This window comes from Pan paniscus, chromosome 23 (assembly GCF_029289425.2).
Source record: "Pan paniscus chromosome 23, NHGRI_mPanPan1-v2.0_pri, whole genome shotgun sequence".
NCBI lineage: Eukaryota > Metazoa > Chordata > Mammalia > Primates > Hominidae > Pan > Pan paniscus.
In genome coordinates, this window is record NC_085927.1 from 35,480,237 (window position 1) to 35,507,824 (window position 27,588).

The 27,588-nt window shown below is 44.6% G+C and overlaps 1 protein-coding gene across 2 annotated transcripts in view; it reads left to right on the plus strand.

Moving 5' to 3' along the window:
- GRK3 (G protein-coupled receptor kinase 3) overlaps nt 1-27,588 on the plus strand; it is a 273,006-nt gene that overhangs the window by 19,621 nt on the left and 225,797 nt on the right. The window contains exon 2 of one of the 2 annotated variants that reach the window (XM_063603124.1): nt 4,138-4,258. The exons of the other annotated variant lie outside the window; for it this stretch is intronic. The gene's annotated coding sequence lies outside the window, so the exon portion shown is untranslated. The remainder of the gene's footprint in view (nt 1-4,137; nt 4,259-27,588) is intronic. 2 annotated transcript variants of the gene reach the window in all.

Below are 27,588 nucleotides of genomic sequence, written 5' to 3' on the forward strand. Positions count from 1 at the left end.
ACAGGGGTTGCCCAGGGAGGTTAAAGATTGTCCCACAGTCTCATAGGAGCTGAGCAGGGACAACGAGGTGGCCTGGTGTGGAGGGAAGCTCACGGGTGTGTGGGGCTGGAGCTCTGGGTCCAAGATGTTCATCAGCCGCCTGTCCTGGCTGTTTGGTAAGAGACTGAGGGTGAGTGGTCAATGAGCATGAGAGGAGGAAGGGAGCCTTGGGAGACCACACTGGAGAACCTGGAACTAGGGAGCTATAGCAGGTGTCTGAGCTAGAGAATTAATCCTACCCTTGGCTGCACATCAATATTGGGACAATAGGCCCAGATATGTCATTCCTAATCACAGTGGGGCAGGATGGTGCTCAAAGCACTTTACTGGCATGATCTTAATCATCACAAAGCCTCTATGAGAGAGGTGATGTCATGATACCCATTTTACAGATGAGGTCGCTGGGGGCTCAGGGAAGTGCAGTGCTTTGTCCAGGGTCACGTGGCTGAAGAGTGGGGGAGCTGACACTTGAAGCCAAGACTGGCTGACTTTCAAGCCCACATGCCTCTGTCAGTTAAGTGTGGTGATGGTAATGCTGTGTAACAAACAATCCCCCAAATCTCTGTGCTGTAGGACAGTAAGTGTTGATTTAGCTCGCATGTCTAATGCGGGTTGGCTGAGCCAGGCTGGGCTCAGCTGGGCAGCTGTGTGCTTATCCATGTGTCTCTCATCCTGTCCTGGGATCAGTGGACTAGCCTTGGCATATTCCCCTCCTGCTCATGGCAGGAGTGCAAGGGGGTGAGCAGAAACACACGAAGTCTCTTGAGGCCTAGACTTAGGACCACACAGAGTCACTCCTGCCTCATTCTATTGACCCTAGCAAGTCACAGGGCCAAACCCAGTGTCAATAGGTGGGAAATGGTACTCTGTTCTTTTAATGGGAGGAACTGCAAAGTCGCTTGGCAAGGGTGAGAATACAAAGAAGGGTAAAGAATTGGAGGCAAGTTTTGCATTATATCATATTGTCTGTGCTGGTTTAAAATATGTTCACACAGTCTTTGATAATTCCTTCAAAAGATGGAGCCTAATTCTACATCTCTTGAGTGTGGGCTAGCCTTACTGACTCCCTTTTAATGAATAGAACAAAGTGGAAGTGGTGGTGTGCAACTTCCAAGGCAAGGTCATAAAAGACATTGTGGCTCCCTCCTTGCTCTCTTGAGGATCACCCACTCTAGGGAAGCCAGCTGCCATGTCGTGGGGATACTCAAGCAGCCCAGTGGAGAGACCCATGTGGTGAGGACCTGTGATCTCCAGCCAGCAGCTGTGTGAGTGGCCTGTCTTGGAAGCAGCTCGTCCAGCCCCAGTTCAGTCTTCAGATGAGACTGCAGCTGCAGCTGACATCCTGACTGCAACCTGATGAGAGACCCAGAGTCAGAACTGCTCAGACTAAAGTTGCTCCTGAATTTCTGACCCGCAGGAACTGTGAGACAACAACTGTTTATTGTTTTAAGTTGCCAAGTTCTGGGGTAAATTTGCTTGCAGCAATAGATACGAATGCTGTGTCTAAATATTCTGCCAACTCACTGCTGCCATAGCAAGGCATCATAACAAGCGAGGCTTGGATGGAAGCAGCTTTGTCTTCTCCCCAGAGAACCAGCAAAATCCCAACAATTTACCAAGATTAGAGAACCAAAAATACCCATGGAAACTATAGTTGTTAAGAAACATCTGTTTTTGAGCTGTCTAAATTGGGTAGTTCTCAAAAGGAATAAAAATGTATCAGAGGATGGGGACAGCTGGGTGGGGACTGATGCCAACTGCCTGGCAGGCTCAGCTGGTCACTCGGGTTCCTTCTCAGAGCTGAGGCAGGGAGAAAGATCCAAATAAAGATCTGATGGGGCAGATTAGACAGAGCTGCCTGTAGCAAGGCACTGAGGGCTGTGTCCAGCTGCAGGGGCAGTACTTAAGCTTACTGCACCCCTACTATGTGCCAGGTGCAGGGTGGGCACCTGCATGTGAGGACCAGGGATTGGGGTGTTGGAAGATTTTGGCTTTTGGCCAGGACTAAAGGGTGAGAGGTAGTATGGAGAAGGAATTAAGGCCCTGTGGAGAGGCCTGGGCTTAAATCCTGGCATTGATGTTTACCAGCTCTGAGGCTTGTACGTGGCCAATCACTTAAACACTCTGGGCCAGTTTCCTCAACTGTAAAACGGGCATAGTCACAGTGCCTACTTGATCCATCCTTGTGGTCCTCTCAGGCTTGCTTTGCAGGACTCCTGGACTCCTCAGGTTTTATCAATCCTGGTGCCCTTCCATTGGATCACATCCCTGGATCACAGTGATGGGTTCAGGAATAGACACATGACCCAAGGGAGGCCAATCAGGTGAATATAGGGAGATATTCTTTCTTTCTTAAGGTGGCTACGTTTAGGACATGAGCCAGGGTTGCCAGTGTCACCCATCACATGTACCATATGAATAACTCTTGTCTAAGATCTGGCAAGAGATGGTGGAGCCTAATGACATTGTTAAAGATCCTGGATCCAGCCATACCTGAAGCGTATCCAGAATTCCGGCTGAGTATCTGTACTAGTCAATGTTCTCCAAATAATATACACAGGCATAACTCAGAGATATTGTAGGTTTGGTTGCAGGCCACCTCAATAAAACAAATATTGCAATAAAGTGGGTCATAGGAATTTTTGATTTCCCAGTGCACATAAAAGTTACACTATACTGTAGTGTATTAAGTGTGCAATACCATTACGTCTAAAAACCACTGTACATACCTTAATTAAAAATACTTTATTGCTAGCAATCATCTGAGCCTTCTGCAAATTGTAATCTTTTTGCTTGTGGAGGGTCATGCCTCGATGTTTATGGCTGCTGACTCATTAGGGTGGTGGTTGCTGAAGGTTGGGGTGGCTGTCGCAGTTTCTTAAAATATGACAACAATAAAGTTGGCCACATTGATGGACTCTTTCATTAAAGATTTCACGGAAGCATATGATACTGTTTGATAGCACTTTATGCACAGTAGAACTTCTTTCAAAATTGGAGTTAATCCTCTCCAACCCTGCTGCTGCTTTAGCTATTAAGTGTATGAAATATTCTAAATGTGGCCAGGCACAGTGGCTCATGCCTGTAATCCCAGCACTTTGGGAGGCCGAGGTGGGTGGATCACCTGAGGTCAGGAGTTTGAGACCAGTCTAACTAATATGGTGAAACCCTATCTCTACTAAAAATACAAAAATTAGCTGGGTGTGATGGTGGGCATCGTAGTCCCAGCTACTTGGGAGGCTGAGGCAAGAGAATCACTTGAACCCAGGAGGCAGAGGTTGTAGTGAGCCAAGATTGTGCCACTGCACTCCAGTCTGGGCCACAGATTGAGACTCCACTTCAAAAAAAAAAAAAAAAATATATATATATATATATATGTGTGTGTGTGTATGTGTATATATATATGTATGTATATATATATATTCTAAATGTTTGTTGTCATATCAACGATGTTCACAGCATCTTCACCAGCAGTAGGTTCCACCTCAAAATACACTTTCTTTGTTCATCTATAAGAAGCAGTTTCCCATTCATTTAAGTTGTTTTTTTCAAAGAGTTAAAATCTCACTTTGGCACCTAGACTGGAGTGCAGTGGTGTGATCATTGCTCACTACTGCCTCAAATTCCTGGGCTCAGGTGATCCTCCTGCCTCAGCCTCCCAAGTAGCTTGGGACTGCATGTGTGCACCACCACACCCAGCTTAAAGTTGTATGAGATTGCAGCAATTCAAGAACCAGCAGTCTGGATACTCAAGAAGAGCTCATGTTTTTGTTTGATTTGGAAAACAGGAGAAGATCAGTGTCCCAGCTCAATGCCAGTAGTCAGGAAAATTTCCCTCTTAACTTGTAGGAGTATGAGCCTTTTGTTCTATTCAGGCCTTTAACGGATTGGGTGAGAGCCACCCATAGCAGGGAAGAAAATTTACTCAGTCTACCAATTCATGTGTTAATCTTATCCAAAAACACCCTCACAGACACACCCAGAATAATGTTTGACCAAATATCTGGGCACCCTGTGGCTCAGTCAAGTTGACACATAAAGTTAACCATCACAGTGTCCCAAGTTATATGATCTAATACCGTCCCCTTTTTCTTTTAGATGGAGTCTTGCTCTGTCGCCAGGCTGGAGTGCAGTGGCGCGATCTCTGCTCACTGTAACCTCTGCCTCCTGGGTTCAAGTGATTCTCCTGCCTCAGCCTCCCAAGCAGGTGGGACTACAGGTGCGTGCTACCACACCCAGCTAATTTTTGTACTTTTTTAGTAGAGACGGGATTTCACCATGTTGACCAGGATGGTCTTGATCTCTTGACTTCATGATCCACCCACCTCGGCCTCCCAAAGTGCTGGGATTACAGGCGTGAGCCATCACACCTGGCTACCTTCCCCTATTTGTTTTAAACACATTTTGTTTGACAGAACTTGCTCACAACCAACAGTTTGAATGATAGAAATGCTTATTTCATAGGGATAGTGAAACAACAAATGATCTCTCTCATAGCACAATGCCTGAGTGGGACAGTGGGTGCTCAAAAATAATAATCATTGATGCATGTTATAGAGAAATATCTTGGGAAGAGGATTTTCCCATTTTGCTCCCACTTCTCCCCACAATGCTGACACATAAAATTAACCATCACTGTCCAAGTTATGTGTTCTAATATCTTCCCCTATTTGTTTTAAACACATTTAAAAACACGTTCAAACAGAAATAATAATCATTGATGCATGTTATAGAGAAATATCATTGGAGAAGTCAGAAAACAGGCAGACATTTCTTCTACTTCCACTACATCACGTTCTCTCTCTTTTTTTTTTTTTGTGAGGCCGAGTCTCGCTCTGCAGCCCAGGCTGGAGTGCAGTGGCGCCATCTCGGCTCCCTGCAAGCTCCGCCTCCTGGGTTCACGCCATTCTCCTGCCTCAGCCTCCTGAGTAGCTGGGACGACAGGCGCCTGCCACCACGCCTGGCTAATTTTTTGTATTTTTAGTAGAGACGGGGTTTCACCGTTAGCCAGGATGGTCTCGATCTCCTGACCTCCATCATGTCCTCTCTTTATCAAGGGTACCCAATGGTTTTAGGCAGATGGGACAGACCCTGCAATCCACAGACAAACTCTATGTTCTAAGATGTTTGGCACAATTATTCATAAGCTCAAAGATAAGGAACCTGTAGAATTCTTCCTTAAGGCTATCGTCTGGTACATAATCTAATTTTGATGTCTAAAGCTTAACATCAGTTGTCTTTCTCTTTGCATTTTCTGTAATAAATTCTAATCTCACCCAGACTAATGGATGCCTAGGGTGGTGGAGATAAAAATCTGTACTCAGGAAAGCAAAATGAAATACACATTAAAAACTTTTAAAGTAGGTATCCCTGCTACATATCTTTTGAAGCATGGTGGATGTATTGATTTTGACCACTAGTGTCCCTTCCTTGATGAAACCATGCCTCCCTCACTCCCCAGAGGCTGTTAATCACTGTTGTCTGCCCTCCTCACCACAGCGGAGGGCCTATGACCAGGCTGAGCCAATCCTAGCACCCATGTCAGTGTCCTCTTGGGCTCAGTGATTGGTCCTGAGGTGAACATGTGACCCAAGCAGAGCCAATCCAAATCCTTAGTTGGATTTCTATATGGAAGCTGAGAGAGAGGAAGAGCCATAGATAGATAGATAGATAGATAGATAGATAGATAGATAGATAGATAGACAGACAGACAGACAGACAGACAGACCGACCGACCGACCGACCGACCGACCGACCGACCGACCTTATGGATTACAAGCTGTAAGGATGAAGCTTGGGACTGCCTGCGACCATTCTTTATACCTAGTAGAGGGAGTAACACATGAAAGAGAGATGGAGAGAGAACTGAGTGCCAGCCACATGGGTCAATAGCACGTGAGAACCTGGATCTAACTACATTTTCCGTATCTTGCTTAAATTCATTTGAGCTGAAACAGTGATCTCTGGCTGTTCCACACTCCTCAAATTCACTTAAAAATGATGAAGAAAGCTACAGACCTGTTTGTGCAGAAGAGTTCCAGCTTGGGCCATGCTAGGCTGAGCGTCTCCATGCCAGATGGCCAAGATTCCCACTACCCTTTTGTATTCTGGAAGTCTGCCCTGGTGCCCCAACCTGCAGATCTTGGATGGAGAGGACTGGGATAGGATACCCAAATCCTGACTCTCTGAGCCTTAGTATTCTTCTCTATCAACTGTAGATAACAGTCCCTACCTCAAAGGACAGTAAGAAAATTAAATAAGATTAATTTTACTAGTTAATAAATTAATGGGCTGGCACAGAGGAAGTGCCCCATCAGCAGGAGCTGTCTAGCCCCAATACTCAAAAGTTCCCAGCCTGCTGCTCCCTCTCCTGCCTGACCCAGTTTTTCATCTAAATTTGGCCATTGGCCCAGGCCCTGGCCTATTTTAGGTACACCTCTTTTTGTTGCAGGAAAAAGAGACTCAAACAAGCTACCTTAAAACAAGGGGTTTATTGTAAGAATGAATGGGAACAGGAACATGGAGGGGGTGGATGCAGGGAAACCCTCAGGACTGAAGCTGTTTTGTTGTGAGAATTCTTTTTTTTCTTTTTCTCGTTCAGAAGGAATCATTTCACCTGTCACATATCCTTGCAGAAAGGGCCTTTTGCCAGGACTGGATGTAAACAAACCTCAGAGAGGTATTGTCAAAGGCTAAGTCTCTCCTGCATTGGTAGAGAGAGAATGGATTTTGTTGTTGTTGCTAATAATTTTGGTTCTAGTTTTAACAGCTCTCAGGCCCGTAAGGTCTGCAGTGAGAAAGGAAGTGAGCAGGAACGTCAGAATGGAGGGATGTGTGAAGTGACTGTTATTTATTATCCAAAGCAAGATACTTTGAGAATGAAAGAGGCACTATGAAGAATTACACAAGGACAATAGACATGAAAACAGTCCAGGGAAACCAGGACATAGGGTTGCCTTAAGAGTACAAGGGTCTGGGAAGGAAGGGATGGGGAAAGTGGGTTCTCAGACTGAAAAGAGGTCCAAGAGTGTGGCTGCTGCCCAGGAAGTGCCAGGTTCATAAGTGGAGGGCTGGACAGCCAGGAAGGAAGCACCTGGGTACCCAGAGATAATTTTATATTGCCTGCCCAGTAGGTGGACAACCTTCAGGCATGGCTTGATCCAGGGGTTCAAATGTCAACGGGATCCTGTTTCTCTTTCTCTCTGTACTCATGGAACTTTGATCCATCTGCAACAAAGGCCAATGGCAGCCCACAGCCTACACAGAGGGAGACCCAGGCCCTTCTACTCATCTTCTCAGACTTCTACTCTCCAATGTTTGAAACCATAGGAGACCTCTATACACTGGCAGGTCATGGAGAGAAACTCCCCAGATACTTAGAGTGGGAAAGTGGGACTGAAGGTGAGCATCCCCATCCCATCCTGGATCAGTGTGGGCACACCTCCCTGTGACATGCAAAGCTCTTCATATCACATCTGTACACTCAGAACTCCATACATGCTGTGAGTCTTCCCTGACCTCCACCATTTCCTCCAGGTCTCTGCTTTCTAGTGACCACACCTCTCCTTGACTCTTCACTTTGTCTTCCTGACTGACTCCTACCCCTGACCCTTATCTCAAAGCCTAGCAATGCTGAGACAACCTTTTCCACTCCCCAGGTAGGCCCCAGAATGCTCTCACCCCCGGGGGATCATGGGCCCCTCCCTATGATAGACATATGTGGCTCTTCTCATCCAGCTTATTACCTCTCCCTTTTATGTGGCAACAATGCCCCAGTATTGCTAGAGTGGGAACCCCCCTCACTCACATTCATTCCTATGCTTTCAAGGAAGCCATCTCCACCCTGGATATGAGTAATGGAACATAGGACCTAAACTAAGCCAGCCAGCACATTCTGTCTCTCTGGCCACTAACTAGTCTAAGTATGGGTCAATCAGAGTCTGTGCATGGCCTAAAGTCCTAAGAAGAGCCTGCGGATTCTTTTCTGAGGCTCTTGGAGGGATGAAGATGGAATGCAGAGCTGTCAATGCCATTTTTGTTGAGGGATCTGCACATGTTGTCAAATCCAAGGAAGTCATGTTGAGAAGTGGAGAAACAGGATCTTGGTGATATCAGTGAAGACCCTGGATCAAGCCATACCTGAAGGTCTGCCCTTGGGCTGTTCAAACACAGGAGCCAGTAAATTCCCTTTTCTCAGGCCAGGTTCTCTGCTACTTGCAATTGACAGAGCTCTAACTGAAGATTAGGACCCTTGGCCAAGAGGATGCTCAAACCAAAGGGATAAACAAATTACATAGCTGCTCACACAAAGCTCTGAGCCCTGCCCTCCCATAGGGTAAATTTCCAGGGTCTACCTAAAGCTATTGACCCACATCCTCCTATCCACTAACCCATGCTGTCTTACACAATCTAGTCCTGGCAATATTATGAAGTAGGTTAAGTCTGTTTCTGAAGCTCCAGTGTCCCACCTGACTGCCCTCTGTGCAGCCCCCAGCCCAAAAAGTGGGTCTACGCAGCCTAGTTCATGCATATCTGGGCTCCCTGGAGCTTACTCGCTCCCCACCTCCCTCTGCTCGGGGTCCCAAATCCCACTGCTGTCTCCAAGACCCTGCAAAACCCAGCCCCTGACCTCCCTGTGCTTGTCCTGCACTGTATGCCTCTCACTCTGGGTGCCAGCGATGTGGGTGACTTCCCGGGTCCTTGACTCAGCAAACTCTTTCCCATATTGGGGCCTTTGCAGATGCGGTTCCTCTGGCCAAGAATCCCTTTTCCATATTTGCACCTAGTTATCTTCTAATCCTCCTTTAAGTCTCAGGGGAAATGTCACTCCCCCAGCAAGTCCTTTGTAGCCTTTAATCCAGATCAGGCCAACCCATTTTACATTCTCATAGCACCTTGTGGCTTGTCTCTTGGAACTATAATTCTGTGCTTAGTTGCTCCTTGGGGGCTGTCACAAAACCTGGCACATAGTAGGTTCTCAGAAACATCTGGATGAGTGACTGTAGCAGGCACAAGCCCTACCCGCAGGCAGCACAGAAAGGGAACAAAGATCAAAAGGGAGGTGGTGACTTGCCCAGGGTCACACAGCAAATCTATGGCAGTGTGGACACCTGAGTCCAGACTCTTTGGTGCTCTTATGAGCCCAGAGGTGGCCGCCCGTCCCTTTACCCGCAGGTGCTTTTTCTGTTTACATCCAGAAGATCTTTTCTGAAACTCTGTGGCTGCCCTGCTGATGGAAGGCCTGAGCAAGTGGCAGAGATGTGAGCCCAGCAGAAGGCATGGCTGTCTTGGGGCCCAGCAAGGATGAGCTGGGTTAAAGTTTATCCCACTTCCTGAATATCTGAGTCATCAGACCAAGAGCAGGTGCAAGGAGTGTGATTGTGTGGGTGAGACCCCTGTGTGTCAATGGCCCCAACATTGCTACAAGGCCCAGAACAAAAGAGGCAGAAGGCCCTGAATACAGTAATTTCTCCTCCTGATGCTCCACCATGATCAGTGGCTACATTTGGGTTTCAATCGCAGCTCTGATGCTTGCCAGCTGTGTGACCTTAGGCACGTTACCTCACTACTCTCAGTCTGCTTGCCTCTTTGTGAAACATGAATATTAATAGTAACAACCTCATTAGGTAGTAATGAGAATTAAATTAGAAGATAACATGTGCCTGTAACTGCCCTATCCAGAAAAGGTGCTCAAATTGCACCCCCTGGGCAATGGCTTAATATACCTACCCAAAAAGCAATTGTAATATTTATTGCTTTGTTTACTTATTGTCTGAACACCCCTCCAGAGTGTAAACTCGACAAGGGCAGATTTCTTCTTCTTTTTTTTTTTTTCAAGACAGTCTCTCACTCTGTGGCCCAGGCTGGAGTGCAGTGGCACGATCTCGGCTCACTGCAAGCTTTGCCTCCCGGGTTCACGCCATTCTCCTGCCACAGCCTCCCGAGTAACTGGGACTACAGGTGCCCGCCACCATGCCCGGCTAATTTTTTGTATTTTTTTTTAATAGAGACGGGGTTTCACCGTGTTGGCCAGGATGGTCTCGATCTCCTGACCTTGTGATCGGCCCATCTTGGCCTCCCAAGGTGCTGGGATTACAGGAGTAAGCCACTGCACCCAGCCGACAAGGGCAGATTTCTAATGGATCATGTTCACCAGTGAATTCCTGGCACGGTGCCAGGCACATAGAAGGCACTCAATAAATAGTGAATGGATGGATGAATGGGCATATGGGTGGGTGACTGAATGGGAGTGTGGATGGGTGGATGAAGAGATGCATAGATGAATGGATGGGTGGATGCGTGGGTGGATGAATGGGTAGGTGAGTGGATGGGTGGGTGGATGGATGAGTGGAAAGGTGGATGTAAGGGTAGGTGGATGGGTGGATGAAGAGATGCATAGATGAATGGATGGGTGGATGCGTGGGTGGATGTGTGGGTGGATGAATGGGTAGGTGAGTGGATGGGTGGGTGGATGGATGAGTGGAAAGGTGGATGTAAGGGTAGGTGGATGGGTGGATAGATGAATGGATGGATGGATGAATGGGTGGAAGGGTGGGTAGAGTGGGTGAGTGGGTGGATGGATGGATGGGTGGGTGAATGGGTGGGTAGATGGATGGGTGGATGGATGGATGGAAAGGTGCGTGAAAGGGTGGATGGGTTGGTGGACAGATAAAAATGGATGGATGGGTAGATGGGTGGTTGAATTGGTGGGAGAGTGGGTGGATGGATGGGTGGATGGGTAGGTGGACGGATGGATGGAAAGGCGGGTGGAAGGGTGGGTGGATGGGTAGATGGATGCGTAAGTGGATACAAGGATGGGTGGATGATAGATGGATGCATGAATGGATGCATGGATGAGTGGATGGATGGGTAGATGTGTGGGTGGATGGAAGTGTGGATGGATGGGTGGATGGATGGACGGATGGATGGATGGATGGATGGATGGAAAGGTGGATAGAAGGATGGGTGTGTGGGTGGATGGGCTGGTGGATGGATGGATGGAAAGGTGGATAGAAGGATGGGTGTGTGGGTGGATGGGCTGGTAGATGGATGGATGGAAAGGTGAGTGGAAGGGTGGGTGGATGAATGGATGGGCGGGTGGATGGATGGATGGAAGGATGGATGGAAAGGTGGGTGGAAGGGTGGGTGGATGGGCAGATAGATGCATGAGTGGATACAAGGATGGGTGGATGATAGATGAATGCATGAATGAAGGTATGGATGAATGGATGGATGGGTGAATAGGTGGAGATGTGGAAAGGTGGGTGGGATGGGCTGGGTGGATGGATTTGTAGAAAAAAAAATGTAAGCTTTGATTTCTGAAAACCTAGATCTCCAGCCTTGGCCTTATGCTCGTGTCTCTAATTCTCCTCCCTCTCTCATCTTGGTGTGCATAGCCCAGGTAGCTGTGAGTGCAAAGAACAATAGGATAAACATTCAGCACTCTCCTGTGGGTATTATTTTTAGTTTCCATGCTGCAGAGGTCAGAGTGTCAAATAACAAAGAGAGATCTTTTCTTTTCTCTCTCAAGGAAAGAATCGGTCATATCTGCGTGGGCAGCAGTGGAGGTGGGTGTTAGTTTGTTTGGTTTAACAGCTATTTGACTCAGACCTCCTGCCAGCAGGAGTGGGTGACCTTTCCTTGGAGCTCTGGGCACCAAGCCAAGCCTAGGAGGGCAGTTCCCTTTGCTCATGAGCTCTGTTAATGTAGCTGTGTCCTGCTGAGATTCAATTCCCACTGACTTCACTGTTGCCACCAAATGTGTGCATATGAGGGCTCTGCAGAAGTAAGAGTCACAGGGGCCTGGAATGAGAGCAGAGGAGGAGGTGCAGAAATTGAAATGCCAGTCATACACACTCTGTTACATTAACTCTTTGTGGTAGACTAACATAATAATAACCCCACAAAGAGTCTGTCTCTCTGAGTCCACACTCTTTTGCAATGTACTTTGTTGCTTTTCCCCTCTTGAATTTATGACTTGCTTTGGCCAACAGAATGTGGCATGAGTGATGCTGGGTATTTTCCAAGGCTTGGTCTTAAAGGCTGCTGCAGTTTCTTTTGCTGTTTTGCAACTTTGGTTCCACCAGGCTGTGTAGAAGCCCAGTTTCACCTGTGTGGATGAGAGGCCACATGAAGAAAACTGGAGATGGCCCAGTAGACAGCCAGCACCAAATGTCAGACACTGGCAGTTGGCCTCTTCAGCTCAACCAATCCTTTAACCAAATGCAGCCTTGTGAATGAACTCAGGCAAAACTGGGGGAGGAACTGAAAAAGCAACCCAAAGCATCAGGAGCCACAAGGCGATGTTGTCTTAAGGCACATCGTGGGGTGGTTTGCAACCCAGCAAAGGCTAATGAAATGCTTCTGTAACAAACATCCCCAAAACTCGTGGCTCAAATGATAAAAATTTTCTTCTTGTTTCCATCCCAGTCTGGTGTGGATGAAGACTTCTGCTCCATGTAGTCATTGAGGAGCCCACATTTCTTCTATACTCTAGCTTTTATCATATTACAAGGTTCCTCTAGTGAATCCTTAGGCAATGAGGAAAGAAAGCTCATGGAAGATGTCCCAGGAGGCTCAGGGGTGAGGCATGGAAGTGACCCATGTCACTCCTGCCTCCGTTCGGCTGGTGGAACTCAGCCTTGTGGCTAGGTGGATAGGAAGAAGAGGGAAATGGCATAGGAAACAACTAGCCAGTTCCAACCTCTCTTGCCAGACTCTGGGCTCAGCGCTTCGTCCTCAGCATCTCATTAAAGACTCATAGTCACCCTTTGGGATAGGGACTATTCAACAGTCACCCACAGATTTGCACAGCTGTCCAGCTTGAGCCAGTGATGAATAAAGACAGATATGGATGCTGTTCTCTCATGGAGCTTACATCCTAGGGGAGAAGTCAATCCCTAAATAAGGAAACTAATAGATAAATAATTTCAGAGAGTGATACATTCTATGCAACACATATCAGAGTGGTGTTTTAGAGTGAGGGGTGCTATTTTGGATAGAGTGGGCAGGGCAGCTTTCTGTGAGGAGGTGACTAAATTAAGATCTTGCTGTGAAGATGTTTAGTTGCCTGCTACCCTCCACTTCTCCCTGAATAAAACAGCCATGCTCTACTGCTGAGTTCAGCAATATCCCTGGCTATATAAGCATGTTTCCTAGCTTCCTTGCAAGAGGGTTGGATAGGAGTAAATAAGTTGTTAGATAGACATTGCTTATAAGTTCCTTAAAAGAGGAAAACTCAACTCAGAGGTGAGAATAATTTTGCCATTCCTTCCTTTTTCCTGTCTATAATGCAGATGTGATGGCTGGTGCTGCAGCAGCCATCAGGCACCATAAGGTGAGATGCTAAGAATGGTAGAGCAGAAAGACACAAGGAGCCTTCGTCTTGTGTGGAAACACTATACTGCCCTGGATGTCATCCTTCTACACTTCTTTTGTATGAGGGAAATAACCATGGTATATCTTGTTTATACCATTATTATTTGGAACTGCTGTTGCTGAATGCAATTCCTACATAATACAGGCTGTATAATGGGATTTTATGATGAGCAAATTGAGACTTAGAACAGTTAGCACTTCTTGCAAAGTAACATAGTGGAATTGAGGAGTTAGGATTTGAACTCAGGTCTGTGGGGCCCTAATTCAGAGTTTTGGTTGTAGCCCAGCCTCCCTTGGCTGGGGGTGGGGGTGGACAGAAGGAGTTAGCCAAAGTATCAACTATGGAAAGGAGTGTACTGACTGGATCAAGGATTGCTTCAAAGAGCCCCCAAATTCACTTTTATGAGGTAAATTTTTCCTTCTTGACTGTATGATCCTTATCTAGGTTCTGGGATCCTAACTTCTCTCAGCCTCATCTTCGTCCACTGCCAGGTGGGTGCATCTATCCTCTTATTGCTGTCTCAACATACTCTTGCAATACCCTCACTGTAGCAGCACTCAGTGAACCACCCTCCCAGGACCCTCACACAGACGTCTAAGCAAGCATCAGCCCAGCCCTTTGCTCCTAGTGCCAGGTTGATCCCAGGGAAGCCAAGTTAAAAAACAAATGCAAGGACATTTTGAGGGAAAAAGTCTCACTGATAGCCAAGGTAATACAGAAGCCAAGAGAAGATATTTGCTGCCAGGCAACCAGGCTGAGTTTTATGGGAGTTGGGGGTAGTGAAATGCATGCATGTCAGTCATTCGAATGCCTCTACCTCCAAAGCATGCTGCCTCCTGGAACCACTCCATTCGACTTTCCCACCCACGATTCCTCAGGCTTCCTGCAAATTGTGGGGGCCTGCAGAAGTCACCCCAAGTTGCTCAATCCAAGAAATTTTCCTCTGAGCTGACAATAAACCCTTAGACTAAATTGACTCAGATTGCACACTCAGGAAGAGACTAGACACAGCTCGGCAGAAAATTGGATTTGTGCAGCTTGAAAAAGATGCTCTTGTAATTCCTCTAAAGCCTGCGAGCCACCTAAAGGGCCCTAGACATGTATAGCAGCCCATCTCTAGACCTTTGTCTGTACTGTTCCCTCAGCCAAGAAGAATTTTGCCTAGCTTTTTACATGACTGATTCTTTCTTACCCTTGAGATCTCAGGTTAAATGTCACCCCCTCAAGAAATACAAACATGTCCACACAAAAGCCTGTACAGAAGTGTTCATAGCAGCATTATTCATAATAATCCCAAAGTGGAAACAACCTAGAGTCCATCAACTGATTGATGATTCCACAAAACATGCTATATACGTGCTATATCCTTGCAACACAGTATTATTTGGCCATCAAAAAGGATTGACATCCTTTTCTTTCTTTCTTTCTTTTTCTTTCTTTCTTTCTTTCTTTCTTTCTTTCTTTCTTTCTTTCTTTCTTTCTTTTCTTTCTTTGTCTTTCTTTCTCTTTCTTTTCTTTTTCTTTCTTTCTTTTCTTTCTTTCTTTCTTTCCTTTTCTTTTCTTCTTTCTTTGTCTCTTTCTCTCTTTCTCTCTTTCTGAGACAGAGTCTTGCTCTGTTGCCCAGGCTGGAGTGCAGTGGCATGACCATGGCTCAATGTAGCCTTAACCTCCCAGGCTCAAGCAATCCTAGCTCAGCCTCCCGAGTAGCTGGGACCACAGGTGTGTGCCACCACACCCTGCTACTTTTTTTTTTTTTCAGAGAGGGGGTCTTGCTCTGCTGTCCAGGCTAGTCTTTAACTCTTGGGCTCAAACTCCCAACTCTGTCTCCCAAAGTCCTAGGATTGTAAGTGTGAGCCATCGTACCTGGCAGGACTGATGTTCTGATACATGCTACAATATGAATAAACCTTGAAAGTATTATGTTAAGTGAAAGAAGTCAGGCTCAGAAGGCCACATATGGTATGATTCCATTCATAATAAATGTCCAGAATAGGAAAATCCATAGAGACAGAGAGTAGATTAGTGGTTGTCAGGGCCTTTGGGGGAAGGAGAGAATGGGCAGTGACTGCTAATAGGTGCAAGCCTTTTTTGGGGGGTGATGAAATGTTCTAAAATTAGATTGTAGTGATGATTGCACAACCTTGCAAAAATATTAAAAACCACTGAATTTTGCACTTTAAAAGGGTAACTATTACAGCATGTGAATTATAACTCAATAAATCTGTTTAACAAAATATCACTCCCTCAAAGAGACCTTCTGTGAGTCCTCTCTCTGAAGGTGGTGTTCTTTTAAAAAGTTTTTTTGAGACAGGGTCTTGCTCTGTCACCCAGGTTATAGTGCAGTGGTGCAATCTCAGCTCACTGCAGCCTCAACCTACTGGGCTCAAGCGATCCTCCTTCCTCAGGCCTGAGTAGCTGGGAGTGCAGGTGCACACCACCATGCTTGGCTAACTTTTTAAATTTAATTTTATTTCTTTAGAGATAGAGTCTCATTGTGTTGCCCAGGCTAGTCTCAAACTCCTGTGTTCAAGTGAGTCAGGAGTCTCCTGCCTTGGTCTCCCAAAGCGCTGGAATTACAGGCGTGAACCACCATGCCTGGCCTCCTGATGTTCTTTAATTCAGCCCCTGCTTTATTCAGTTCCTCATCCTGTTGGCCACCAGCTGTGATAATTTGGTACATTTATGTGTATGTTGTGTGTGTGCCCATGCACGTGTGTGGTCCTCATTTCTAGCAGCAAGCTACATAAGAGCAGGGGGCTACATCTGCCTCACCAGAACTGTTTCCCCAGCACTCAGTACAGGGATGGTTGTCAATTGAATATCTGTTGGTTGATTGAAGGAGTCCTGGCACACTGTAGCTGGAAGGGAACTGAGTGCTCATCCAGTCCTTCCTGTTTGCAGATGCAGAGGCCAACTGCTCAGAGGCGGAGGGGCCCACTCAAGGACTCAGCTTTCAATGGCTGTGTTCTTTAATTTTATTCTCCCTCAGTAGTTTTCCAAAGATTTGGGAGTCCAATAAACCATTGCCCAAGTGGAACAGACAGACTGTTCTGGACTTAGCAGTTAAGTGACAAAGATAAATGAGGTTGGGGGGGGTCCCCGTTGAGTTAATAGATGCACGCTCTCTTCTATAGCAATAGACGGTGTGTGGCCTTAATGTCTATAAATGCCACTCATGTAACCTTGAAGACCCAGCCTCTGCCGAGCTAGTGGCAGATGCTGCCGCAGGGAATGGGGGTTCCAGCCAACTTGGTTCCTGCTGTGGGACCCGGCTGACAGGGCACAGTAGCCCGGCTATTTGCCTCATTGTGGCAAATTACTCCTCAGTGAGCCAGCTGGCTCCTGGCCTGCAGAGCTGTGGGGTATTTTGTGCCTTGAAGTAATTAATTATGCCATATGGCAAGGAAACACAACAAGATTTATAGCAGAGTCAGCGACAGATGGCCCCGAGAGAAAAACACAGATCTGTGGAGAGATACGGAGACGCCGGGCGTCCAAAGCCATGGGAGATGATGTTTGTCGGGGGAGTGGGGAGGGAAAGGACACTTGGCTGGGGTCCGAGGCTTTGACACTTCTTTGAGACTGTCCGTCAGAAAGCAGATCCTTTCTTCCTCCTTTGGAATTTTTAAATTTACCCCCCTCCCAGTGTAGGGGAAGAACTGGGCTCTGACTTACAGGGTGTCTGTGTGGGATGAGAGAGAAATGCCAATTGAGAGATACAGAAAAGAGTGAGAAAATCCTGGAGAGGACTGAGTTGGTGTTCCAAGAGCCCACAGGCCCCCTGAGCTCTGAGAAGCTTCCAGCTTCAGTGTTCCGAGCTGCCTTCTGCATTTTGATCTGAGGAGTGATCCACCTCCACTGCCATCATCTCAGTGCCCCATCGACACCTCAAACGCAGCATATCCCAAACAGAAGTCATCCCTTCTCCCTACTCCTCATCCAGCTTCTACTGTGGTTTCTCCACCACTCCCCAGGCAAAGTCCTCCTTCTAGAATGCAAATCGAGCCATGTTACCCCTCGTTCCCCCACCACACTTACTTAATACCCACTCCCCAGCCTCTCCCCAGGGTCTTCTATATCCTTACCCCTGAGGTCCATCTCCCAGCATCCCTCCCTGGCTCCCACTTACGCCACATCTGCCATTTTCTTTTTTCCTTTTTTCTTTTTTTTTCTAGGTGGAGTTTCACTCTTGTTGCCCAGGCTGGAGTGCAATGGAGTGATCTCAGCTCACCTCACCTCAACCTCCGTCTCCATGGTTCAAGCGATTGTCCTGCCTCAGCCTCCCGAGTAGCTGGGATTACAGGCATGCATCACCACGCCTGGCTAATTGTTGTATTTTTAGTAGAGACAGGGTTTCTCCATGTTGGTCAGGTGGGTCTTGAACTCCCAATCTCAGGTGATCTGCCCGCCTCAGCCTCCCAAAGTGCTGGGATTACAGGCATGAGCCACCATGCCTGGCCACATCTGCAGTTTTCTATACTCAATATCCTATTTCACACTCTATGCCTTTATAAATGCTGTTCCCTCTACCTGGATTGCCTTTCTTCAGCTGGCTTGCCCAGAAAATCCTCGGTCATCCCAGCTCACAGATCTCTTCCTCTGTGTCCCTTCTCTGACATGTTTGAATAGAGTTAATCCTATGCTCCTTTCTGCTGCCACCAAAATTTGCATATTGCTTACTCATGACTCTCAGCACTTGGTTTTTACAGGTCTGATATCCACACTTGGTTTGTGGGCAAGAACTCTTCTATTACTTCCTTTTTTCTAAGTGTAATACAACGCATGGTGCACATAGTAGGCACCTTTGGGCTTCCCCTCCACCACCCAGTTTTGGGTCCTACATAATAAATGCGTGTATGCTAGAAAGATGAAAGAATAGCTGGGGTTTCAACTCTGAGGCCAGGATGGGAGTCAAAGGAAGGACATAATGGAATTTCTTCACTGACATTTGCTGTAGATTGATTGCATGGATTGATCCCAATTCATGGCCTCCCTGTATCCACACTTTTTGCAATGAGACTTTGAAGCACCTCCCATCAAGAAATGGAGTCTATTTCCCCACTATGAATCTAAGCTTCTCTTGTGACTTTGACCAATAGAATGTGATGGAAGTGATGGCATGCAGGTCCCAGTCCTTACAACCTTTCTCTCACTCTCTTGGAACTCTGCCCAGCTGCCATGTGAACAAGCCCAAGCTACTCTGTTGGAGGATGAGAGACATGTGGGTCAGAGACCTGCTGTCCTAGCTGAATCCATTCCAGACCAGCCCAATCTAGCCAATCTGCAACCCAAGTTTAGCCAGTCAATTCCCAGATAAACAGAACCATCAAGCAGACCTAAGAACTTGTGAGCTGAGTAAATCCCTGTTGTTCCAAGCCATTGATTTTTTGGGGGTGGGGCGGGGGGTGGTTTGTTATGCAGCTATAACAAATACATGATCCAATATGAGCAGAAACCCATTATGCTGTTACTTAATAATTAACTGTGACCCTTGATTGGAAAGAAGTTCCGAATGGGGCAGTCATTCTAGGGCCTTTAATTTTCCTACTGGTAAAATAAGGAGAGAAGGAGAAGAAAACAACACAAAGCTCTTACTCGTCCCACCAAGTTATGGGTCTTATGGTTGAGCTAGAACTTTTTTTTTTTTTTTTTTTTGAGACAGAGTCTTGCTCTGTCGCCCAGGCTGGAGTGCAGTGGTGCGATCTCGGCTCACTGCAAGCTCTGCCTCCCAGGTTCATGCCATTCTCCTGCCTCAGCCTCCCAAGTAGCTGGGACTACAGGCGCCCACCACCATGCCCGGCTAATTTTTTGTATTTTTAGTAGAGACGGGGTTTCACCATGTTAGCCAGGATGGTCTCGATCTCCTGACTTTGTGATCCGCCTGCCTTGGCCTCCCAAAGTGCTGGGATTACAGGTATAAGCCACCATGCCCGGCCTGAGCTAGAACTCTTAACACCAAGTTGTCCAGTGTTTCTCAAACCATATCCCAGAGAGCTATTCTAGGGATATTATCAGATGTTACCAGGAGGAAAAAGGAAGATCTTTTGGCTAAACACTGACTTCATGAAAGCAACTCAAAGTCTTTGATGGAGCGAAGTGTCAGTGTCTTTAACATGCTCATTATGTATCCTAAATTTGAGAAGGAGGACTTGATGTTCAGTGCATCTCAAACATATTTTCACTACAGTTCTATGGGACACACTTTGGCAAAAAGCTTAATTGGCATAAGTATCCTTCTGGTACATCGAACCAAGCTATGGCATTCTTGAAAAGCAGTCAGTCAGCCAAGACCCAGGGCTGAGAAATGTTTATTTAGACAAGTGATTGGATTTTCATTCTTGTATTAACAGCTGGACCCGTAAGCTTACATTTTCCAGTCCCACAGAACTTACACAAGAGTCAGCCCTCCAGAAATCATATCTTTCTCCTCTCCAGTCTCCAACCTATTCTAAGCAAAACATTTCAAGTTTCTTCAATTACATCTCACAAGGCTGGTCACAAACTCCCTTCATCTACCTAGATAGTCTCTTTTATTTCTTTTTTTGTAATTTGAGGAGAACCATAACAAAATTTAAGTACTCCAAGTATGGTGTCATCATCTCCTTCATTTAGATCCCAGACCTCTGTTAATATGACCTAAAAAGGATTTAGCTTCTGTGTCCATGTCAATGCACTTTTGATTTACATTGAGTTTTCTTTGAACAAAAAAACCCGTGTATTCATTTAACTCATTGAAGCGTTTGCAAAATTCATCTTGTACTTGTGTCATTTTTAAGACCTAAGTATAAAGCTTTATATTTATCTCTTCTAAATGTCATCTTCTAAGATTTGCCTCCTAACTTCTGTTTAGATCTTGATTCTGAAATCCCTCATATTTCCAGTCTTTTACAGAACTCTGCCTACATCATGCAGTTTAGCATATGACCTTTGTAGTGGCTATGTGATATTCTTCCCACCCAGAAACTCTTCCAGTAACAGCACCACGACTTTCCTCTGTTAGATTCCCTTCCTCACTCCCTACAGAACTGTAGGTGGAATTGACTCCACTTCCCTTCTGGGATGTGCATGTAAGCAAGTTTTGACCAATCAGAGTGTGGTGCACCCCCCATCTCTGGTTGGTTGACAGATAGTCACATGATAAACAGCAGTGAGAGGGAAACCTTCAGTTTAGTCAGGAGAGACTGGGAAAGTGGCCAGAAATGCCTCATTTTCCTCGAGGCTTGGTGCAGTAAGGATGAAAACCTGGAGCTGCTGACAGCTGTCTGACTGGTGGTCACATTCAGGGGCCTATCTGAGGGCAGTGGCAGCACAGAGGGAGGCTTGGAAGAGAGAAGAAAGTAGGGAGAGAGTCAGGACCTTGTGGCACTCTTTAACCAGTGAATGCTAGTTGAAGGCAATACAACCCTCTAGGAGGAGTTTGGAAAGTTGTCAAGGTTTTCAATTGTCTGGAGGATGTGGTTCCGACTGGAACTCTTTGGAAAACAGTTGGCATTTTCTGTTAAAGCCAAACACATACACCTACCCAATGTCCAGCAATTCCATTCCATTCTTAGGTATATATCCAACAGAGATGCTATGAATAGATGTTTTCACAAAAGAGTTGCAAAAGAATGTTCATAGCAGCCTTTTTCTCTAATAACAAAAAAAAAAGGAGAAGAAGAAAGAAATCATAGTCCTTTAGGGCAGAATGAATCATAAAATTGTGGTGTTTTCATATGATTGAATACTACAAAAAAAAGTGAACAAACAACTGCTTCTCATTACAACGTAGGTGAACTTCACAAATGTAATGTTGAATGAAAGCCAGTCACAAAAGAGTATACCTGAGAGATTCCATGTTTATGAAGATCAAAAACAAGCAAAAATAACGTATGGTTATCAAAATCAGAGTAGAGGTTACCTTCAGTAGGGGAGGGTAATGACTGCAGAGGACACGGGGAGGCTTCTGAGAGGCGGGGATGAAGAATGTTGCTCCGTCCCTTGTTCCTGGCTCTGGTTACAGAGATGTGTTTTCTTTATGAAAAATCATGGAGGTATACGCTTATGATTTGTGCACTTTTCTGTATGTATAGTAGACTTTAGTAAACCTTTACTTACGAAGGTGATTGGGAAGCAGTCAGACATTTCTGAGCAGGGGCTGGGAATGCCAGGCAATACTACACAATGAAGAATTGTCCGGCAGCTCAGTCTACATTCTAATGCCCCAGCCGGCATTGAGTTTGATGAAAACCCAGTTTGTAATTATTTCAGCCAGGAGCTGAACTCCATTTTTACCCCCTTACTCCAAATCTACACAGAATTTTCTGGAAGGGAAACCCTGGTATAAATATAATAGAAAGAGAATTGTGTTTCTTTTTTATCCTGAACAAGCATTGTTTGGAAAACCACATCACTCACAGCCATACCATTGATGGTAGGCCATGGACATAGCCTATCTGTCAGCCTAAATTTGGAGCTGACATATTCGTGGAGGATGTGGGCATCTCCTGTTTACTGCTAGTAATCCATTCCTCTTTTAAAAGGCGTAACTCATACACAGTAAGGTGCACAAATTTTAAGTGTTCAGCTTGACAGTTTTTATAGATGTAGATTACTGCACCACTGCCTAGATCAAGATACAGAAAATTCCCATATCCCCAGCAGCAAATTCCATCATGCCCCTTTCCAGTCAATATACCACCAAAAGCAACCACCATTCTAAATTCTATCGTCATAGATTAGTTTTGCTTGTTCTAGAATTTCAAATAAATGGAATCCTACAGTATGTACTCTTTTGTCTCTGGCTTCTTTCTCTCAACATTAAATTGATGACATTTCTCTACATTTTTGTGTGTAGTGGTAGTTATTCTTTTGCATCGTGGTATATAGTTTTCTGGTGCATTAATACATCACAACCCAGTAATCATTCTTAAAAATCAGATATTCTGGCCAGGTGCAGTGGCTCATGCCTGTAATCCCAGCACTTTGGGAGGCTGAGGCAGGCAGATTACCTGAGGTTGGGAGTTGGAGACCAGCCTGACAAACATGGAGAAACCCTGTCTCTATTAAAAATACAAAATTAGCCGGGTGTGGTGGCGCATGCCTGTAATCCCAGCTACTCGGGAGGCTGAGGCAGGAGAATCGCTTGAACATGGGAGGTGGAAGTTGCAGTGAGCCAAGACTGCGCCATTGCACTATAGCCTGGGCAACAAGAGTGAAAGTCTGTCTTGAAAAAAAAAATCAGATATTCTATGTAAAAATGCTATCTATGATTGAAGTATAAAACTTTACCTCCCTTTATGTTCCTTTGCCCTCCCCACTATTTATTATTGTCTTGATTATATCTTCTATATGCATTGAGAGGTGTTATAACTTTTGTATCAATCACCAAATTTAATTTAGAAAACATAAGAGGAGAAGAAAAGTCTATTACATTTACTCATATTTTTGCTTACTGTGTTCTTTCTTCCTTCTTGATGTTCCAGAATTTCTTTTATTGCTTCTTTTCTGCTTAGAAAACTTTATCTTTTTCTTTCTTCTTTCTTTTTTCCTCCTCCTCCTCCTCCTTCTTTTTTTTTTTTTTTTTTTTAGTAAAGAGATAGGGTCTCACTCTATCACCCAGACTGGAGTTCAGTGATGCAATCATAGCTCATTGCAACCTTGAACTCCTGGGCTCAAGTGATCCTCCCACCTCAGCCTCCTGAGTAGCTGGGACTGCAGGCATGTGCCACTACACCTGGCTAATTTATTATTATTATTATTTGTAGAGATGGGGTCTCACTATGTTGCCCAGGATGGTCTTGAACTCCTGGGCTCAAGTGATCCTCCCACCTCGGCCTCCCAAAGTGCTAGGATTATAGGCACAAGCCATGGCACCCAGCCAGAAAACTTTCTGTAGCCATTCTTTTAGGGTGGGTGTTCCAGAAACAAAATTTCCTAGTTTGCCTTTGTCTAAGAACGTCTTTTTTTTTTTTTTCATTCCTAAAGGATATTTTTGCTGAATATAGGATTCTAGTTTAACAGTTCTTTTCTTTCAGTACCTGAAAATTATCTTGCCATTTTTTTCTGGCATCAATGGTTTCTGAATAAAAATCTGCTATCATTTGAATTTTTTTCCCCCTATGGCTAAGATGCCATTTTTCTCTGGCTGCTTTCAAAATTTTTCTTTGTCCTTTGTTTTCGGAAGCTTTATTATGTTGTATCTGGTTTGCTCAGCTTCTTAAGTTTCTTCTTGACATATTTGGGTAGTTTTCAGCCGTTATTTCTTTGAGTAGTTTTCTAGCCTCTCATTTTTTCTTCTCACCTCCAGGACTCTGTGGACACAAATGTTAGCTATTTTTTATAATTTCATTGGTCCATGAGCGTGTTAGTCCATTCTCACATTGCTATAAAGAACTGCTCAAGACTGGGTAATTATAAAGAAAAGTGGTTTAATTGACTCCATTCTACATGGCTGGGGAGGCCTCAGGAAACATACACTCATGGCAGAAGGCACCTCTTCACAGGATGACAGGAGAGAGAATGAACACAGGAGGACAGGCCAAACACTCATAAAACCATCAGATCTCATGAGAACTCACTCACTATCACAAGAACAGCATAAGGGAAACCACCCCCATGATCCATTTGCCTCCACCTGGTCTCTCCCTTGACATGTGGGGATTATGGGGATTACAATTCAACATGAGATTTGGGTGGTGACACAAAGCCTAACCATAGGCTTTATGAGTCTCTGTTTATTTTTTTTCACTCTATTTTCTCTCCGTTGTTCAGCTTAAGTCGTTTCTATTGCGTTACCCTCCAGTTCACAGATTCTTTCCTCTGTTCCCTCTTTTCTGCTGTGAGCTGGTCCACTTAGCTTGGTGTTTCAGTAATGGTATTTTTCACTTCTAAAATTTCCATCTGTTCCTTCTTTATAGCTATTTCCTTTCTGAGCTGTCTTATTTCTTTGCTGAGGATTTCTATTTTTTTCGTTTGTTTCACACGTTTGTAGTTGCTTGTTGGAGCATATTTATCAAAGTATCTCTACAATCACTGTGAGAGAATTCTCACATTTCTGTCATCTTAGTGTTGACATATATTAATTGTCTTTTTTTTCACTCAGTTTGAGATCTTCCTGGTTCTTGGTATGAAAGGAGATTGTTGATGAAAACCTGGACATTTTAATATTATGTTATGAGACCCCAAATCTATTAAAATTTTCTGTCTTAGCTGGCTTCTGACACTGCTCTGAAAGGATAGGTGGCAGGGGTGCCACCTAGTCACTACCAGAAGGAGGTAGAAGTCCACATTTTTCATCACTGACACTCAAAGCGGGGTGGTTTCTTGTTATTACCAAGTGGGTTTGAGAGTTACAGCTACCTTTGTAGTACCACTGACACTGAGGTGGCTGTGGCCTTATTGCCACTGGACAGTGGTGAAAGTTTTGACTCTTCACTAGGCCTCCTCAGACACCATCCCAAAAGATGTGTTGGGCACCTCATTACAACCTCAAGAGCATGGAAGTCCAGGCTCCTCACTTGGCCTTTGATGATGTGGGTGTAGTCAGGCTACTGACTTTTCTATGTTTGGATGCAACAGAACAGTTATTGTCTAAAAGTCTTCTGTCGTGCTAGGTTACCTCTTTCTTGGTCCTTTGCCTGGAAAAAGTAGGGTTTTGTTAGAGTCTTTTTTTTTTTTTTTGGTCTGCACCCATTGGTGTTTCTGAGTTGCCAGCTTTTTCAGCTTCAACTCCGGGATATGTGAAACCAAAAACAATTTCCCACAACTCATTGCTATATTGTTCTTCAAGTCCTGAGGTCTCTAGCCAGTCCTCTCTCCATTTCTCAATGTCTTCTTATATTTGTTTATATACAATGTCCAGGGTTTTAGTTGTACTTAGTGGGAAGAAGAGGGAAAAATACATCTGCTTCATCATCCCAGAAGCAGAAGTCTTAGTTTTCATTATTTTAAAATAGACAAATTAGAATGCCTTTGTTAACCCAAATCCCCAACCAATTTCTTAAAATGTAATTAAAACACAGTAAAATTGCTATATATAAGTGACAAATTCTTATTTAAGATATGAAATACCTAAAGCATCACCACAATATCAATACCATTGTTAGTGAACAGTTGTTTGGATTCAGTGACTGCCTGAGGCTGGGAGTGGAAGATGAAATGAATTGCAAAGGGTCACAAGGATATTTGGGGGGTGATGGGTATGTTCTGTGGCAGTGGTTTCCCAGGCATATACGTCTATCAAAACTCATTGAATTGCATACTTTATATATTTTTATTTTTATTATTTGAGACAGGGTCTTGTTCTGTCCCCCAGGCTGGTGTGCAATGGTGCAATCTTGGCTCACCACAACCTCTGCCTCCCAGGCTCAAGCCATCCTCCCACCTGAGCCTCTGGAGTAGCTGGGACCACAGGCATGTGCCACCACACAAGGCTAGGTTTTGTATTTTTTGTAGAGATGGCATCTCACCATGTTGCCCAGGCTGGTCTCAAACTCTTGAGCTCAAGCAATCCGCCAACCTCAGCTTCTCAAAGTGCTGGGATACAGGCGTGGGCCACCGCACCTGGCCTGATTTGCATACCTTAAATGGATGCAGGTTATTGCATGTAAATTATATTTCAGTAAAGGTGATAGAAAATAAATGGTAGTTTTGTTGATATTGACATGGCTTGTCTTTGCAGCAGTAACGTAGGAGATTCATGTACCTTTTGTTGACATTGGGTGGACTTTTCAAACTGGGATCCTGATGTTCCACCAATTGAGTTTAGAGTGTAGCATCAAACTTATTCCGTACAGCATTTTGTTTACAATGTTGCACTGAATTTTGGAGATGCAAATATAATTTCTCCTATGTTAACATCAACATACATTGAGAGATACATTTGTTTCATGATGTTTGGGTATGAAAATCCAAGGGGCATTCTACCAGGAAATGCTAATTAGGAAGACTTTCTGAGGGGTGTGCATACATGTGTGAATATACCTATGTCGCCATTATTCTAATTTGTTAAATATAAAGTAAAACTGTTGACAATATTCAGCCAAATATTGCATCATGTCTGTTAAAAGTGCAAGCTTTTGATGACTTCATTATGTCTTCTAGTGGAGTTGTGTGTGAACATTTATATATTGAAAATATATTTTTATTATAAATCTATTTTCTTTCTTCTCCTTTGTATCACAGAGAGGCACTATATTGGTTTTCTGTTACACTATAGGGTAGGTAGATTATATTATCTGTGAATTTCATTTCAGAATTCATGACATGATAGATTATTTGTTATAGAAAGATGTTAGGCCTAGTAGTGTTGACACCACCGATTAAAACAGACCTGGTGTTGTATCTATCCCAAGCTCTAAACCACTACGTTGGCCTAAGCCTCTTATGTTAACAGTTTAAAATTAAAATTAAATAAACTCTTTCATTTTATAGGTCAACAAACGCATTTTAAAAAGCTAATTAGAGTTGGTATTTCTTTTTCAACTGGGCACATCCTGACTCATACAATTATAGATTATTATATTATTATAGATTATTATATTACAATTATACAATTACTGTTTGCTTTCTGTTTCCATGGGCTTTCTTCTTTCACAGTCAAGGCTGTGAGCTCTTTTAGAGCAAAAATTCCATCTTGTCCAGGTCATGGCTTTCCCCATATTGTAACCAGAAGAGTGTGTGTTTTGAGGATTTAAATTTATTGATCATCTCTTATGTGTTCAGGGTTTGGATCACATTCATTTTTAATATCTGTTGTGCACCCACCTGTGCCAGGGACACTGCTAGGCACTTTGCAGATATGATCTCCCTGAACACTTCAAACAACTCTTTGCTATATAGGTATTATTATCTGGTATTGCAGACATGGGAAAGAAGTTCTGAGAAAACACTTGTCCAAGGTTGTACCAGGCAAGGAGCAAAGTCAAGATCAACCCCAGCTGGGGTAGGAGGATCGCTTGAGCCCAGTAGTTCAAGGGTATAGTGAGCTATGATCACACCACTGTACTGCAGCCTGACCCCAGGTCTGTCTGACTGTACAGCCTATGATAGGTAGCTATTGTTCTCCCTGTTTGCAAACAGTGCTGAGTACTGCATAGTAATGAGGAAGATGGGCAAATAATTTAGCCTTTTTGAGCCTCAGTTTCTCCATCAGTCTGCAAATGGGGCAATTAGTAGCTCTGCCATGGAGT